The sequence below is a fragment of the Aplysia californica genome, unplaced genomic scaffold (genome assembly GCF_000002075.1).
Source record: "Aplysia californica isolate F4 #8 unplaced genomic scaffold, AplCal3.0 scaffold01078, whole genome shotgun sequence".
NCBI lineage: Eukaryota > Metazoa > Mollusca > Gastropoda > Aplysiida > Aplysiidae > Aplysia > Aplysia californica.
The window spans coordinates 150818-165698 of NW_004798348.1; positions in this window are offsets into that span (position 1 = coordinate 150818).

Sequence of the window (14881 nt, forward strand, 5' to 3'; positions counted from 1 at the left end):
ATCTCCCCCCCTCCCCATCCCTATTGTATCCCTTGACTGCGACAAAGACTGATGCATCTCTGCGCATGTGTGTGTGTGTCTGCGTTACTATATAATTCGGACTTGGCTTACGATTCTTGATTGGTTGATGGACGGACGTGGGTTGGCCGCAGTCATTGCCCCTTGGAGCTGAGAGGGAAAAAAACTTGTTACGACACGTTTCAATTTTTTCGTCATGTTGAGCTGAACGTTCGTTGTATATGTGTAGAATGTGGGGTGTAGAAGTGTTGAAAGTGCCGTAAAACACTTACTTAAACTAAACTCCTCTCTCTCTCTCTGCTATGTCTCCCAAGCTTTTCGCTCTACCGTTGTCGTTTTTTCTTTTTCCGGGAACAGGCACGGCATTTTCGACTCGTCATTGGCTTCTCCATGACAATATTAATCGAATAAATAGTATTTGGGTAGCACATGTTGATATAATCTATCCCCGCTACTAGACAGCTAGAGTGGGTGGTTGGTGGGTGCTGTGGGGAGGTTTGCTCCTTCTTTCCTATCGAACATCTATCGTCTTTATCTCCCCTCCTCCTTTTTTTTATGTTTGTTACTCCCAAGTGACACCTCTTATCTTCGGCACTTATATGACCTTATTGTGTTGCAAGTGCGGTAAAACTCTTACGGAAAAAAACAACAACAAAGCAAGCTCTATCTATCAATGCCTTGTTCAGTCAAACAACAGATATATATTGCCGTCGTCATACAACAGTCGCACAGCTAAACAGCACGAGCTAACTAAGAATTACAAAGTTCTTGCTGACATTTTTTGATGTTTTTGAGTTACTAGGACCATGAGGTCACGAGCCAAATGTTCTATCTGCTCTATCAAAATCGTCAGATTATTCAGCGTCATTATCAAGATATTCAAGGAATTGCATAAAAAGAAAAAGCTTGCCATGTTGTGAAAATCAAAATTTTTTACATCAAATTTCTCAAAAGGAGGCACTGAGCTGGTAGAACTTTGTAATTGTGAAGTAGTGTAGTATAGTCTACACAGCAGTCACAGATAGTATAGTGGAAACAGCAGTCACAGATAGTATAGTGGAAACAGCAGTCACAGATAGTATAGTGGAAACAGCAGTCACAGATAGTATAGTCGAAACAGCAGTCACAGATAGTATAGTCGAAACAGCAGTCACAGATAGTATAGTCGAAACAGCAATCACAGATAGTATAGTCGAAACAGCAGTCACAGATAGTATAGTGGAAACAGCAGTCACAGATAGTATAATCGAAACAGCAATCACAGAGTCATACTATTGCCGTCTCGGAGTCATACCGCAGTATCGGAGTCGTGCAGCAATCATTGAGTCCTACCAGGGCATTCTCTGGCTCATATATAGCAATCATTGTGGGCACACGGCAATCACTGGGACGTACAGAAATCTTTGTGCCAGACGGTGCCAGTCCGCAAGTCCATACGGCACTCGTACTATACTACCGGTATCGGGGTAGTTTTTGTTGCAGTAGTCATGGCGGGTGGGTGGAGGGTGCCACTGGTAGGTCCTACTTCTTTTGTCTGTCCCGCTGTTTTAGCTGTCTCTTCTGCCCTGCCTTGTTTCTCGCCTGTTTTTGGAGGGAGTTTTTTGTTTTGTTTTGCGTGTGTTTGTATGTTAGTGTGGCTACAGTATGGTTGCTGTTATGATCCTTGATTTTATACGATTACATTCATTCCCATCATTATTCAACAATTTTTTGCTTTCGTCGTAATTGTCATCAACGACATCATCATCTTTATCACGATCATCATCTTTATCACGATCGTCGTCGACATCATCATCTTTATCATTATTGTCTTTATCACCATCATCGTCATCATCATCTTTATCACCATCATTATCAACATCATCATCTTTATTATCATCATCATCATCATCAGTACAGTAGTCTTGAGTTCCCCATGGCCCAACTGTTCCACGGCGGCAAACGTCGCCCGCCCGACCTATCATCATGCCATATCTGTCGAAAGCCGTCGTCAGACCGACACGACACGACACGACACGACACTCCACGACACTCGCTGACACAGAAGACAGACTTTCTTTTCTATTGCATCGTCATCAACTGCTTCGTGTCGGACTCTGCCATGGTCATCGACTGCTTCGTGTCGGACTCTGCCATGGTCATCGACTGCTACGTGTCAGACTCTGCCACGGTCATCGACTGCTTCGTGTCGGACTCTGCCATGGTCATCGACTGCTTCGTGTCGGTTCTGCCATGGTCATCGACTGCTTAGTGTCGGACTCTGCCATCCACGCCGTGCGCCAGTTTGGAAAGTGATGCTTGGCGGAGTTTTACAGTGAGCAATTTATAGATATATAGGCCTATACGTATATATATATTTATACATGTGTATAATATGATATATTTTTCTTGTTGGGGATTTTCGGGTTTTCAAAAAAGTGCCCCCTGCCCCCACCCCCCTCTCATTTCTCTAATACTGATGGTTAGGATGGGGGGGGGGGGGGGGGGGGGCTGTTTTGTGGTTTGCTCCTTCCATTACATTTTTTTCCCTCGCGCAATTCGTGTGTCGACATAATGTGTTTGAGGGAAGAGTTTCGATCATATTGTTTCCAGATTGACCTGTCTGCCACCTCCTTTAACGAACAATCTATATATATATATATATATATATATTTGTGTGGAAAAGGGCGTAAAAGTTTTTTTTTTAAACAACTTTTGCAGTCAGTATGTCGTGTGAGTCTGTCAGAGAGGGGAGGGGGAGAGAGGAGGCAAAACAATAATCCGCAGGGTTTTTTTTAGAATATGAATACGGCGGTCTTCAAGTGCGAGGGTTGTTTGTTCCTTTGATCTCTTCGATTCTCTCTCTCTCCCTCTCTCTCTCTGTCTCTCTCTCTCTCTGTCTCTCTCTCTCTCTCTCTCTCTCTCTCTCTCTCTCTCTCTCTCTCTTTCTCTCTCGCACGCACGCACACACACCCGCACATGTGCGCTCACAAACACGCGCTCATACTCTCTCTCGTGCTCGCGCACGCCTCCTTTTTCGCCCAGTGTTCTAGTGGAGGACGCTGCCAGCCCTGTAGTACATATGATGTATGTGTACGTACAGCCATCAAGGTACCTCATGTGTACATATTTATATATACGTGTATGTACATACATGTGATGGTTATTATTATTATTATTATTATTATTATTATATTTTTCTCCCAAGTGTTACCGTTTTCTGGTGGTAGGGTACTTATTATAGTGATGATTCTTTACGTGTACATGTATGTATATAGATTCTGTGTACATGTACGTATGTAGATTCTGTGTACATGTATGTATGTATGTAGATCCTGTTTACACGTATGTATGTAGATTCTGTGTACACGTATGTATGTAGATTCTGTGTACACGTACGTATGTAGATTCTGTGTACATGTATGTATGTAGATTCTGTGTACATGTATGTATGTAGATTCTGTGTACATGTATGTAAGTAGATCACATGTACACGTATGTATGTAGATTCTGTGTACAGCTGTATAGCTTCGATGGAGATACGTGTTACGTAATTAATTGCCAGCTTGTGAGTGTAGTTGATGATGGATGGGTGACTGTCTCTCTATCTTATCTCTGTCTCTCTCTCTCTATCTATCTGTCTCTCAATGCTATCTCTTTCTCTCTATCTGTCTCTCTCTCCCTCTCTCTCTCTCTGATCTGTCTCTCTCTGATCTCTCTCTCTCTCTCTCTCTCTCTCTCTCTCTCTCTCTCTCTCTCTGTGTCTTGTCTGTGTCTATTGTTTCTGTCACTCTCTCTCTCTCTCTCTGTCTTATTTTTTTCTCTCTCTATCCTATCTCAGTCTAATCTGTCTCTTTTATCTTGTGTCTCACTATCTTACCTGTCTCTCTAAACTGTCTCTCTCGGTCTTACCACATTTAGAAAAATGTGAGGCAGCGTGGTGGAATCAGGCTCTCATCAATTTTTGGGCATATTGAGTTATTGGTATCATATTAAAGCTTGTTCACTTGTCTTGTTTCAATGAAAAAATTACCCCTGCATCTTCAATAGAAGTGGAGATATTTTGGATTTAAGGAGGTGGGGGTCACCTGGTTAAAGAGGTAAAATTAGCGAGAAAATGGCCGCCAAAGCTTGGTAAATTCCAAAGCTGGAGAGTCCATGGAAACTGCAAATTTATATTTTTTTGCCTTTAATCAACGTTTTCGGTGAAATCCTCAAAAAGGAATGTGTTTGTAAATGGACATGAAAGATGTTGAGCCAAAAGACAAAAATTTGATAAAAATTGCTAAGCAGGGAGAAAACTGCTGTTTTCTTCGATTTCATTATTTTGAGGAGAGCCTGATTCCACCACGCTGCCTCACAAATGATGTATGACGGATTCTTATATGCAAAGCAGTCGGTCTGTCTGTCGGTCTGTCTGTCGGTCTGTCTGTCTGTCTGTCTGTCTGTCTGTCTGTCTGTCGGTCGGTCGGTCGGTCTGTCTGTCTGTCTGTCTGTCTGTCTGTCTGTCTGTCTGTCTGTCTGTCTGTCTCCTTTTTTATCTTTTTTTTTTTGCAACTTACTGAAGTTAGTGGGTAGTTGGTGGGTGCTCTGGTTGGTGCGTTTGTGTGGCAGTGGTTTGTTTGTGTGTGTGTGTGTTCAGGCAGTGTGTTTGTGTGTGTGTGTGTGTGTTCAGGCAGTGTGTTTGTGTGTGTGTGTGTTCAGGCAGTGTGTTTGTGTATAAAAATATGTGTGTGTGTGTTTGTTTGCACATGAGTGTGTATATATGTGTGTGTGTGTGAGTGTGTTTGTTTGCACTTGAGTGTATGTGTATGTGTGTGCGTGTGAGTGTGTTTGTTTGCACATGAGTGTGTGTATGTGAGTGTGTTTGTATGCACATGAGTGTGTGAGTGTGTGTGTGTGAGTGTGAGTGTGTGTGTGTGTTTTTCCAGAGCTTTCTTTCCCTCCTTGCCATATCATGCTTTGTACAGGAACCTGCATTCCATAACCCCTAACTACATCTGTGAGTGGAACGAGAGAGAGAGAGAGAGGGACAGAGAGAGAGAGAGAGAGGGGGGGGACAAAGAGAGAGAGAAAGAGGGACAGAGAGAGAGAGGGGGGGGGGGACAGAGATAGAGAGGGAGAGAAAGAGGGACAGAGGGACACACAGAGAGAGAGAGAGAGAGGGACAGAGAAAGAGGGACAATGAGAGAGAGGGAGAGAGAGAGAGAGGGGGGGGGTACAGAGAGAGAGAAGGAAAGATGGAGAGTTCAGAGAGAAAGAAAGTTATAAGATAGAGAGAGAGTCAGAGAGAGAGAGATAGATGTTTACTATATTTATCGAAATAGAGAGAGAAATGGGGGATGGCTATCCTTAAACTCTATCTATCCTCTCTTTTTATTTGATATTGATGGACATGTGGGTAGATTGAGGGAGAGAGAGAGAGAGAGGAGAAAACTGGGAGAAGTCCCAGTTCTGTGACGGAGAACTTTGTTCCTTCTTTGCCTGAAGGATAGAGAGAGAGAGAGAGCTACAGAGAAAGAGGCAGGCTGGAGGGTATTGCACTGATGACAAGTCTTATTTATTCTGTATTCCTCCATGTCTTTTTTCTGTCCGTCTTGAAGTTATTGAATTGCTCTTTCCTGGCCCAAATTGGCCGTTACAAATATTTATTTTGCTCGTGTAGTGTCGTGTAGTGTGCTACTCAGTATTCATACTCAAACGAGAGAGGTGAAAGAGAGAGAGGGAGACAGAAAGATGAGAGAGAGAGAGAGATGAAAGAGAGAGAGAGAGATGAAAGAGAGAGATGGAGACTGAAAGATGAGAGAATGAGATGAAAGAGAGAGAGAGGGAGACTGAAAGATGAGAGAGAGAGATGAAAGAGAGAGAGAGAGATGAAAGAGAGAGAGGGAGACTGAAAGACGAGAGAGAGAGAGAGACTGAAAGAGAGATGAGAGAGATTATATTATGATGATATTGCAGTTGGCTCGTATGTTTTTCCCCAATGTCACTCGCCACAGAACAATTGAAATGTGAGTCCATGGGTGTGACTTCAATTGAAATGTGAGTCCACGGGTGTGACTTCAATAAAATGCAGACATTATGATAATTTGGGGTTGGTTTTTTTTTTTTCACAGACATTATTAAAATGAAAATTTGGGGGGTTTTTTTTCTCAGACATTATAATGAAAATTTGGGTGTATTTGGGGTTTGGGTTTTTTTTTTCACCCTTGAGAAAGCGTTAGTTGAGGTGTGAGTTTCAGTGTAATGGTTATGCTTTCAGCTCAACTAGTAGGCTATCTGCTTTGTCTTTCTGCTGACTGGGATACTGGGGATACGGTATCCCTTTCCACTCGCGTGGCCCAGGTGGGTAGGGTCGACGTCGCCTGCCTCCTAAATGACCTAGTGAAATTGTGTCAGTAGGGTGTTTTGGAACAAACAATAATATAGTGTAAAGCGCATAGAGCCTGCTGTTGAGCGGGGATATGCGCTATACAAATGCTATTTATTATTATTAACAGAAAAAGGAAACTCCCCTCAAATATCAAGAGAGTAGTGTTTTTAAAAAAACAAAACAACTACTCCCCACAAACCCTTTTTTCTACCTTCATTTTTTTAAGCTCGATCACTATCAACTATCATTCATTCTGTTTGATGATGACCATGATTATGTAGTGGAGTTGGCATTTATTATAATTATTATTATTATAATTATTATTATTATTATTATTTATATATTACTTTTCTCCCTTTAGCGCCATTTTCTTCCATTATTTATGTCCACAACCCCATCCCATCCCAACCCCATCCCATCCCCATCCCATCCCCATCCCATCCCCATCCCCCGCCCCCACCCACCCCAGACTTCGCAAAAGGCTGCGGTCTTTGGTTGTTTAATGGAACCCATGATGCAGATATAGATTGTACATTCTTCAAGTTCGTGCATACATACATAGATACGTACGTACGTATGTATGTACATACATGCATTACATATAATATCAATGACATGTCTGTGTACAGATTACAGGATGTACCGGTACCGTACGTAGACCTTGAGAAATGTTTTTTTTTTTAGTCTTCTCTGTTCTGTTGGATGTGAGTAGGTACGTGTGTAAGGGCAGATTAATTCACTGAAATACTGCGTCGTGCTGCTGTTCCCATGTGCTGAGCCCGGACTTTGGGAAAAAAAAAAACTTTTCAGGAGCAAGAAAAGAAGGGTTTCTTTCATTCTTTCTTCTTCTAACAGTTTCTTATAACACTACATTGTGGGGTTTTTTGTTTTGTTTGTTTGTTTGGTGTTGTTGGGGTTTTTTTTTGGGGGGGGGGGGGGGGGGGTTCTGTATTTATTAAAATGATTTGGAATTTGAATTTCAACTAACAAAATATTTCTTGAGCATATGTGAGGTGTGCTGACAATACGAGTTACCTTTCGGATTTTAGCCGTATAAAAATTGATTCCTCAACTTTATAGTAGGTGGCGTTTGTACAATTTGTAAGTGTGAAATAATAAAAGACACGGTAGATTTGAGCAAAATGGCGTCAACTGAAAATCTATAAATCTGACCCCAGTGTTGGTTTTCAGCCGATATCTCCATTCTTGGACCGCGAGAAGTAAGTCAGTTTTGTCAGCACACCTCCTATATATATATTTTGCAACCCATTCCAAAGATTGAGAAACTGAAATAAAAAGACTTCAAAATGTTGGGGCTTGGCACATCGGAACAACAAGCGGACGTTTTGAAACATTTCCATGTGGAAACCGCAATGTATTTTTTTGTCAATAAAATATGCTCAATTAATGGACCTTTCCCCAAGCGTCTTTGATTTTTCCTGTGGTTGGAATGTGTTTAGTAAGTGTTTTACAGGACTTGCAACACAATTAGGGTGGGTGGTTGGTGGGTGCTCTGGTGTGGTTTGCTTCTTCTTTCCTATCATACATCTACCGTCCTTATCTCCCCTCCGTCTTTTTTATGTTTGTTACTCTCTTGTAACACCTCTAATCTTCTGGCGCTCATATGACCTTATGCAGTTGCGAGCGCCATAAAACCTCTACTAAACTAAAACTTAAAAACACAATTAGGTCATATTATAAGCGCCAAAGATTAGAGATGTTACAAGAGAGAGTAACAAACACAAAAAAGGAGGAGAGCTAAGGACGATAGGTTATGTTTTGAGTTTGATACAGTCGAAAAGAAGGAGCAAACCACACTAGAGCACCTGCCAACCACCCGCGTTGGAGGGCATGATGAGTGGTATTACAGACAAGTAATCTGCGCTGAGATAGTTTCAACATACCAGCAGAACGACCAAGATACTCTATAAAACTTTTCTCCACACAAGAATCGACCTTGTGCCTTTTGAGTTTGAGTGTGATAGCCAGCCGTCTTACGGCTCCAACACAAAGGCCGCCTATCATGAAGATGTTTTTATTTCAAGTAAGGGAATTCACAAATGACTTCAGCTAAAATTTGGCCAAAAATGACTCCCACCTTGTCATCTTCTGTCATCTTTCCCAGAACACCAACCAAAAATATATATAGCCTACATATCTGTCTCCCCCGATCAATATCGGTCGTAAGACGCAGTGTATTATTATCAGCAACGAGGCTTGAAAGGTAAAAAAATGACTTTCCGTGAAATTTTTAAAATTTTTTTGGATCAATTGAAAGTTTGATGTCTTCTTCTTCATTTGAAATAAAAATAAACAACTGTAATCGACTATAAATTTCAAGTCTCTATCTCAATTCTAAGACCCCCATTGCTATGGAACTACGTTGCTTAACTTCCGAGGCCATTTTCTCCTTTTCGTGTTTCCTCACCTCGCACAATAAAAAGTTCTGTATTTTCTTCAAATGTGGTCATACATGTATTTACTTCATTCTTGTTTTAAGTTGTAGGGAAAAGGTGACAGTTTTTTCTTAAATAATGTTAACTCAGTTTTGAAATTTCCTTCATATGACTGATATTGACTGTCAGGGACACATATATTATGAGCAATTAGAACTAATAGAGCCTGTAGTTGATGCATCTTCTATACCTTTGATCTTTATTTTAAATAAAATCTAGTTTCTAGCAGTCTGTGCTATGGGGAGATAACTGCTAATATTAGTTTTTAGGCCAAAAAATGTGGTTCAGGTTAACTTTTTTTGGTAATTTTAGGCCAAGAAAATGAGGTCTATAATAAGTATTTCTTCTTCCTTTCTGTTCTTTTTTCCCCCAACCTTTTAGAACATCAAGGTTGACCTCCACTTTGTAAGGACCCCCCACCCCCCGCCCTCCTCGTCAACTTTTGTCAACTTTTCTCACTGATCGAAAATATTTTTTTTTAAAAGACTACTATGATCGAATTAATGAATAAATTTCCTCTTTGAAAGTGGTGCCACAGAGTTCCCCACGTCGTATGGATATGATAGTAAAACACGACGTAGGGATAGGGTTAATGTGCTAGATTATATAAAACATAAATTCATAAATGCCATAACTATGTTTTATCAGTTTTAGAAAGTGTTTAAGCACTTGCAACACAATAAGGTCATAAAATTTTGAGAGCCGAAGATTAGAGGTGTTACAAGTAATACAAGAGAGTAACAAACACAAAAAAGGAGGAGAGATAAGGACGATAGATGTTTGTGAAGAAAAAGGAGCACACCACACCAGAAAATCCGCCAACCACTCACAATATAAATAACAATTGTTATAAGTATTGTATTAATAAACATCAAGAAGACAAAAATCACAGACCAACACATGAGTAATTTCCAGTATTGTAATGTCCAAGTCTATTTACTAGCCAGGTATAGACAAAACAAAAACAAAACACAATTCGTAACAAAACAACACTTCAAAGAAAATCGTCATCCACAAAAAAAACACATACCCAGAGTTGATTGTTTCTGTAACAAAGAAAGAAAAAAATTCACAAAAGTAATTGTCATCCAACAAAGAGAAGAATTCACAATGCAAAAACAAAAATTATTCACAAGAAATCTTCCGCCTCAGAACGAAGCAATGATATTGTTGGAACAACACCCTTCACCCAAATCCAAACATTCAAGTCTGTGACAAATACACTTATTATAACTGATAGGAAAATAATTCTAGGCAATTGAATTCATTGGTGGCTTCATCATTCAACATTCACCCCGTTATGGTTGTGGTTTTGCTGTTACGAGATAGCAGAGGGGAAAAAAAAAAGAAATTCTTTATTATCACTCCCTAAAAGCTAACACAGGATAAAAATGGAAGACCGGAAAACAAGACCAGGGATGCCAAATGATTTTTTTTTTAACCAACCCCCCCCCCCTCTCTGAAAATAAGCAGAGCATCACATCTCACCTAGCACGAATCTTGTAAAGTGTTTTAAAGAGCAAACAAAATCATCTCTCTTACTTCTCCCCTTTCCTTTCCAATGCAAGAGTACGGGGGCCTTTGTTGCATCAACTCCTATAATATTAGATTATTCCTGTCTTGAGAAGAGCGACCTAATTTCAGTGGCCTTCTTCTTCAGGGATGCTAAATAGTTGGGTGTTTTTTTCAACCCGGACAAACCTGAGATTTGGCATCCCTAAATACTAAAAGACTGTGCCAAGGTCAATTTTAGCCGAACGGAGAAAAACGGCAAAAAACATAAACTTACGTCTGTTTCCTTGCTGCTGCTATGTGAATGCTGCAAGCTGTGCACATCTACAAGACGGAGCCTTTAAATGTTCAAAATGTAGCAAACTTTTCTCTGCCAGTATTAGTCTCATCGGCCACAGCAGAAGCCACAAGTCATCGTAACCTTGAATTCTTCTATTTCGCTGGAGAAATATTTTCTCTGTGGATGAATTGGTTGCTTTTAAGTACAACCTGTCCCTGTGGTTTTGGAAATCCCCAAACTATGACAGCCATTTTACCTCTGACATCATGAGACTCCACTTTCAATCGCAAATATCCCTACTACTATTCAAGATAGATAGGTATTTTTTCATCAAAATCAAGAAAATGGACAAGCTTTAAGTTGGTGCCAATAACTATTTTCTAATAATAATTGTCAATAACTCCATATTGTCAAAAATTGACGAACGAATTTTTCCACCAAATAGCTGACACAAATAGCTGTGTACAGATAACATGAGCACAGAAAACTCAAAATCGCGGATAGCTTGTAGCCTACAATTTGTCATTCCCCGGCTGATTTCTCTTAGTTTTACGTGTCGATATATCGGTAAATCCGAATTATGGACGGGATGATGTGTCGAACACTTTTGTCAATCCTCAAGTGTTTGGGATATCCCTGCTCAACTGTAACTCTATGTTGTATGTTTTTCAAACAACCCCCCCCCTCCCCAAATACATACAGCTTTCTCAATTTGAAATTAGATTAAACAACAAAATTAAAAATTTCTAAACCCCCATGCATTGATGGACAAGTGTATACACACACACACACACACACACCAAATACACACACTTACACCAAACACACACACACACACACACACAAACACACATACAAACACAGACACTCACACCAAACCAGCCTACCACCGACACTGTATCTGCCCACCCACCCTGGGTGAAGGAACCTGTACCACACACAACCTGACAGAAACAAACGGACAACATTGAAAAGAAAAAACAAAACAAAAACAAAAACAAAACCAACAAAAATAATTTTTTCAATCAAATTCTAAAACTGCTCAAAGCAAAAAATAAAACATGCCTTACAGAAGGAAGGATCATATCGGAAGAAGCAAAAAATTCAAAAGGCAACAATCAGAGTAATTATATATATTTATATATATATATATTTATACCACATATTTATATATGTACGTAAATGTTACCTATACATATACGTGTATGATGTCTATGGGATGATGAGAGCTTTTGCAGAGCACAAAAAAAAAAGGCAAACATGTACAAGAGATGATGAAATCAACACGATCCGGAAAAAGACAACTCTTTTTAGAGTTAGTAATAAGAGTTTTACGGCACTTGCAACACAATTAGGTCATATAACGTGCCGAAGATTATAACTTATTATAAAAGGTGTTACAAAAGAGTAACAAACGAACAAAACAAAAAAAGGAAGGAGGAGGAGGAGGAGAGGAACGACACACAACACACAAACACAAACGCATAGACGACCCCACTGTCGGCAATCACAGAGAACAGAGCAGTGTGCAGCAGCCCACTTGAACCAAACTCAACAACAACACACAAAAAAAGGAGAAAACATTTACAAAATGTTCCAATGGAAAAATAAAACCAATAAAAAAAAATATTAAAAAACCCCTCCCCACCCCTCCCCTCCAGCATGGATGAAATTGCAATAAAACATGAACGACGATGTTCTCAACAGGAGCATAGAAGCAAAAATTCCTAAAGTGCACGGTCACATTTGCCAGTAATAATTGTGTGTGTGTGCCTGGAGAAAGATCCCGGTGGTAGTAAATTTTGAATATATTATATTGAAACAAAGACTTCAAAGAGCAGAATCTTACTATTCTTGTAGTTAGCACATCCAGTGATTTTTTCATGTTTCAAATAGCTTAAGTCGTTATTAAGACATGTGTCTTAAGTCATTATTAAGACATTCTACATCTTGTAATAAGTTGTAACACAGGCTGTGAAGACAAAGTTTGGAGAAGCCCCCAATTTCCAGTCCATTTACAACCTTTGTTGACCGACCATCAATGATTTATTTATAGAGGCACCAGCCATCCATGTCCAGGTGCTGTTTTAGCCAACCTTTGGTGACGTACAATAATATTAATATATTGCAAAAACAACAATCAATTTATTTTAAAAAGGAATAATATTTTAGACTTAAAAGACTATAAAATCATTTCTCTATACATGTTATTAAGAAATAGCTCACGTGGGATATATGAAGGAACTATATTTCTGACCAGGTACAACTTGTTGTGCGGTGCGGTGGCGGAGCTGTTAGTGCGCTCATCTCCGAAGCAGAAAGTCCGGGTCCGAGCCTCGGTTCGGACACAGATTTTTTTCGCCCCCTCCTGCCCACCCAGCAGTAATGGGTACCTGACTTCCAGTTGGGGAAGTAAAGGCGGCGTGGAAAGGAACTGGCCACCCTACCACAATATGCCGAAGGCCCAGGAAGTTGTCTCACTAACAAGGCAATCCCCCAATGTCCGGATCAGATGCGGGAACAACTTTTCCTTTACAACTTGTTCAAAAATAACTTTGCTGACAACAGGGACCCATCTCCAGGCACACACATGATTATTGAGGTGTGTGTATATATATATATTATATATAGGTCTTGGTGAAGAACTGGTGGGTGGTTGGTGGGTGGTTGATGTATGGTAATGATAGTGGGTGGTGGTGGCGGTAATGGTACTGTAGTGGGTTTGCTTTAAAGAGAGTTTTACAGCACTCGCAACACAATAAGGTAAAAAAAGCACCGACCGAAGACTGGAGGAGTTACGAGAGAGTAACAAATACAAATACAGGAGGAGAGGAGATTCATCATACGGGGTGCCCACTGCAGATGAGATCAAGTCGGGTCTGGTCGCGATGACCGTACCAAAACAAACACGTGTTGGTTTTCGAGGCGACGAGTCGAGCGTGATCGGCTTGTGCAACGATGGCCACGTTGCGCCCTCAATCCGGCTAGCAAACCGCCCCCGACCCGACCCGACCTGACCCGACCCAGTCCCCCAATGGACACCCTGTGCAAGGATGATAGACGTTTGATGGTGGCAAGAAGGAGCAGACAGACCACACCAGAGCACCACCCGCCAACCACTTGCTGGGGGAAGTGGGTGATGAATGGAAGTAGGTTTGTTAGTTTTAGTAGACGTTTCACAGCGCTCGCAACTGCATACGGTCATATGAGCGCCAGAGGACTAGAGGCATTACAAGAGAGTAACAAACATAAAAAAGAAAGAGAACAGATATGGACAATAGATGTTTGATAGAAGGAAAGAAAAAGCACCCGCCAACCACTCACTGGAGGAAGTCGGACGTGAGTGATGAATGGAAGTAGGTGGCAGTAAAAGTGGGTAATGCTAGTGAGTAGTGGATGGTGGTGCTGGTGATATGTGTCACGACGTGGTGGAATCAGGCGCTCGTCAATTTTTGGGCATGTGGAGTAATTGGTACCATCTGAAAGCTCATTCATTTGCCTTGCCGTCAATGAAAAGAACACCCATCTATCTTGAATACAAGTTGAAATATTTGCGATTGAAGGAGGTGGGGGAAGCATGGTCTTAGAGGTAAAATTAAGCGAGAAAATGGCTGCCAAAGTTTGTTAACTTCTACAGCTTGGGAGTCCTTGAAAACTGAAAATTTACATATTTTTCATCATTAATCAACGTTTGTTAAAGTAAAATTCACAAGGAAATGTGTTTTTATATGGACATAAAAGGTGTAGAGCCAAAAAACAAAAATTCGATACAATTTTCAAACTGATGAAAAAGTGGCTGTTTCTCCGAATGCTGTATTTTGACGAGCGCCTGATTTCACCACGATGCCTCACATATATTCTTTTTTTTCTCTCTCACCACAAGGTTCTGAAAGAACATATACAATAATATGATACACAATATGATAAAACAATGAAAACACGTATTGTATGAATATATATATATATATATATGTATAACTCAACTCTAAGACGCACTTGATGGGTTCACAGTGAGAAGGGGAGTGAGCGGGAGGGAGGGAGAGGGAGAGTGGGGGGAGGGAGTCAAGAGCGGACGAAATAGGTGAGAAGAAGAAGGGAGGGGAGGGAGTGAGGAGGGGAGGGTCGAGAGGGAGGGGGGAGGACGAGAAAGGTGTCAAGAGAGGATGAAACGGGTGAGAAGGGGAAGGGAGGGGAGAGGGGGGCATCAAGAAAAGATGAAACGGGTGTGAAGGGGAATGGAAAGGAAGTACGAAGGGAGGGGGG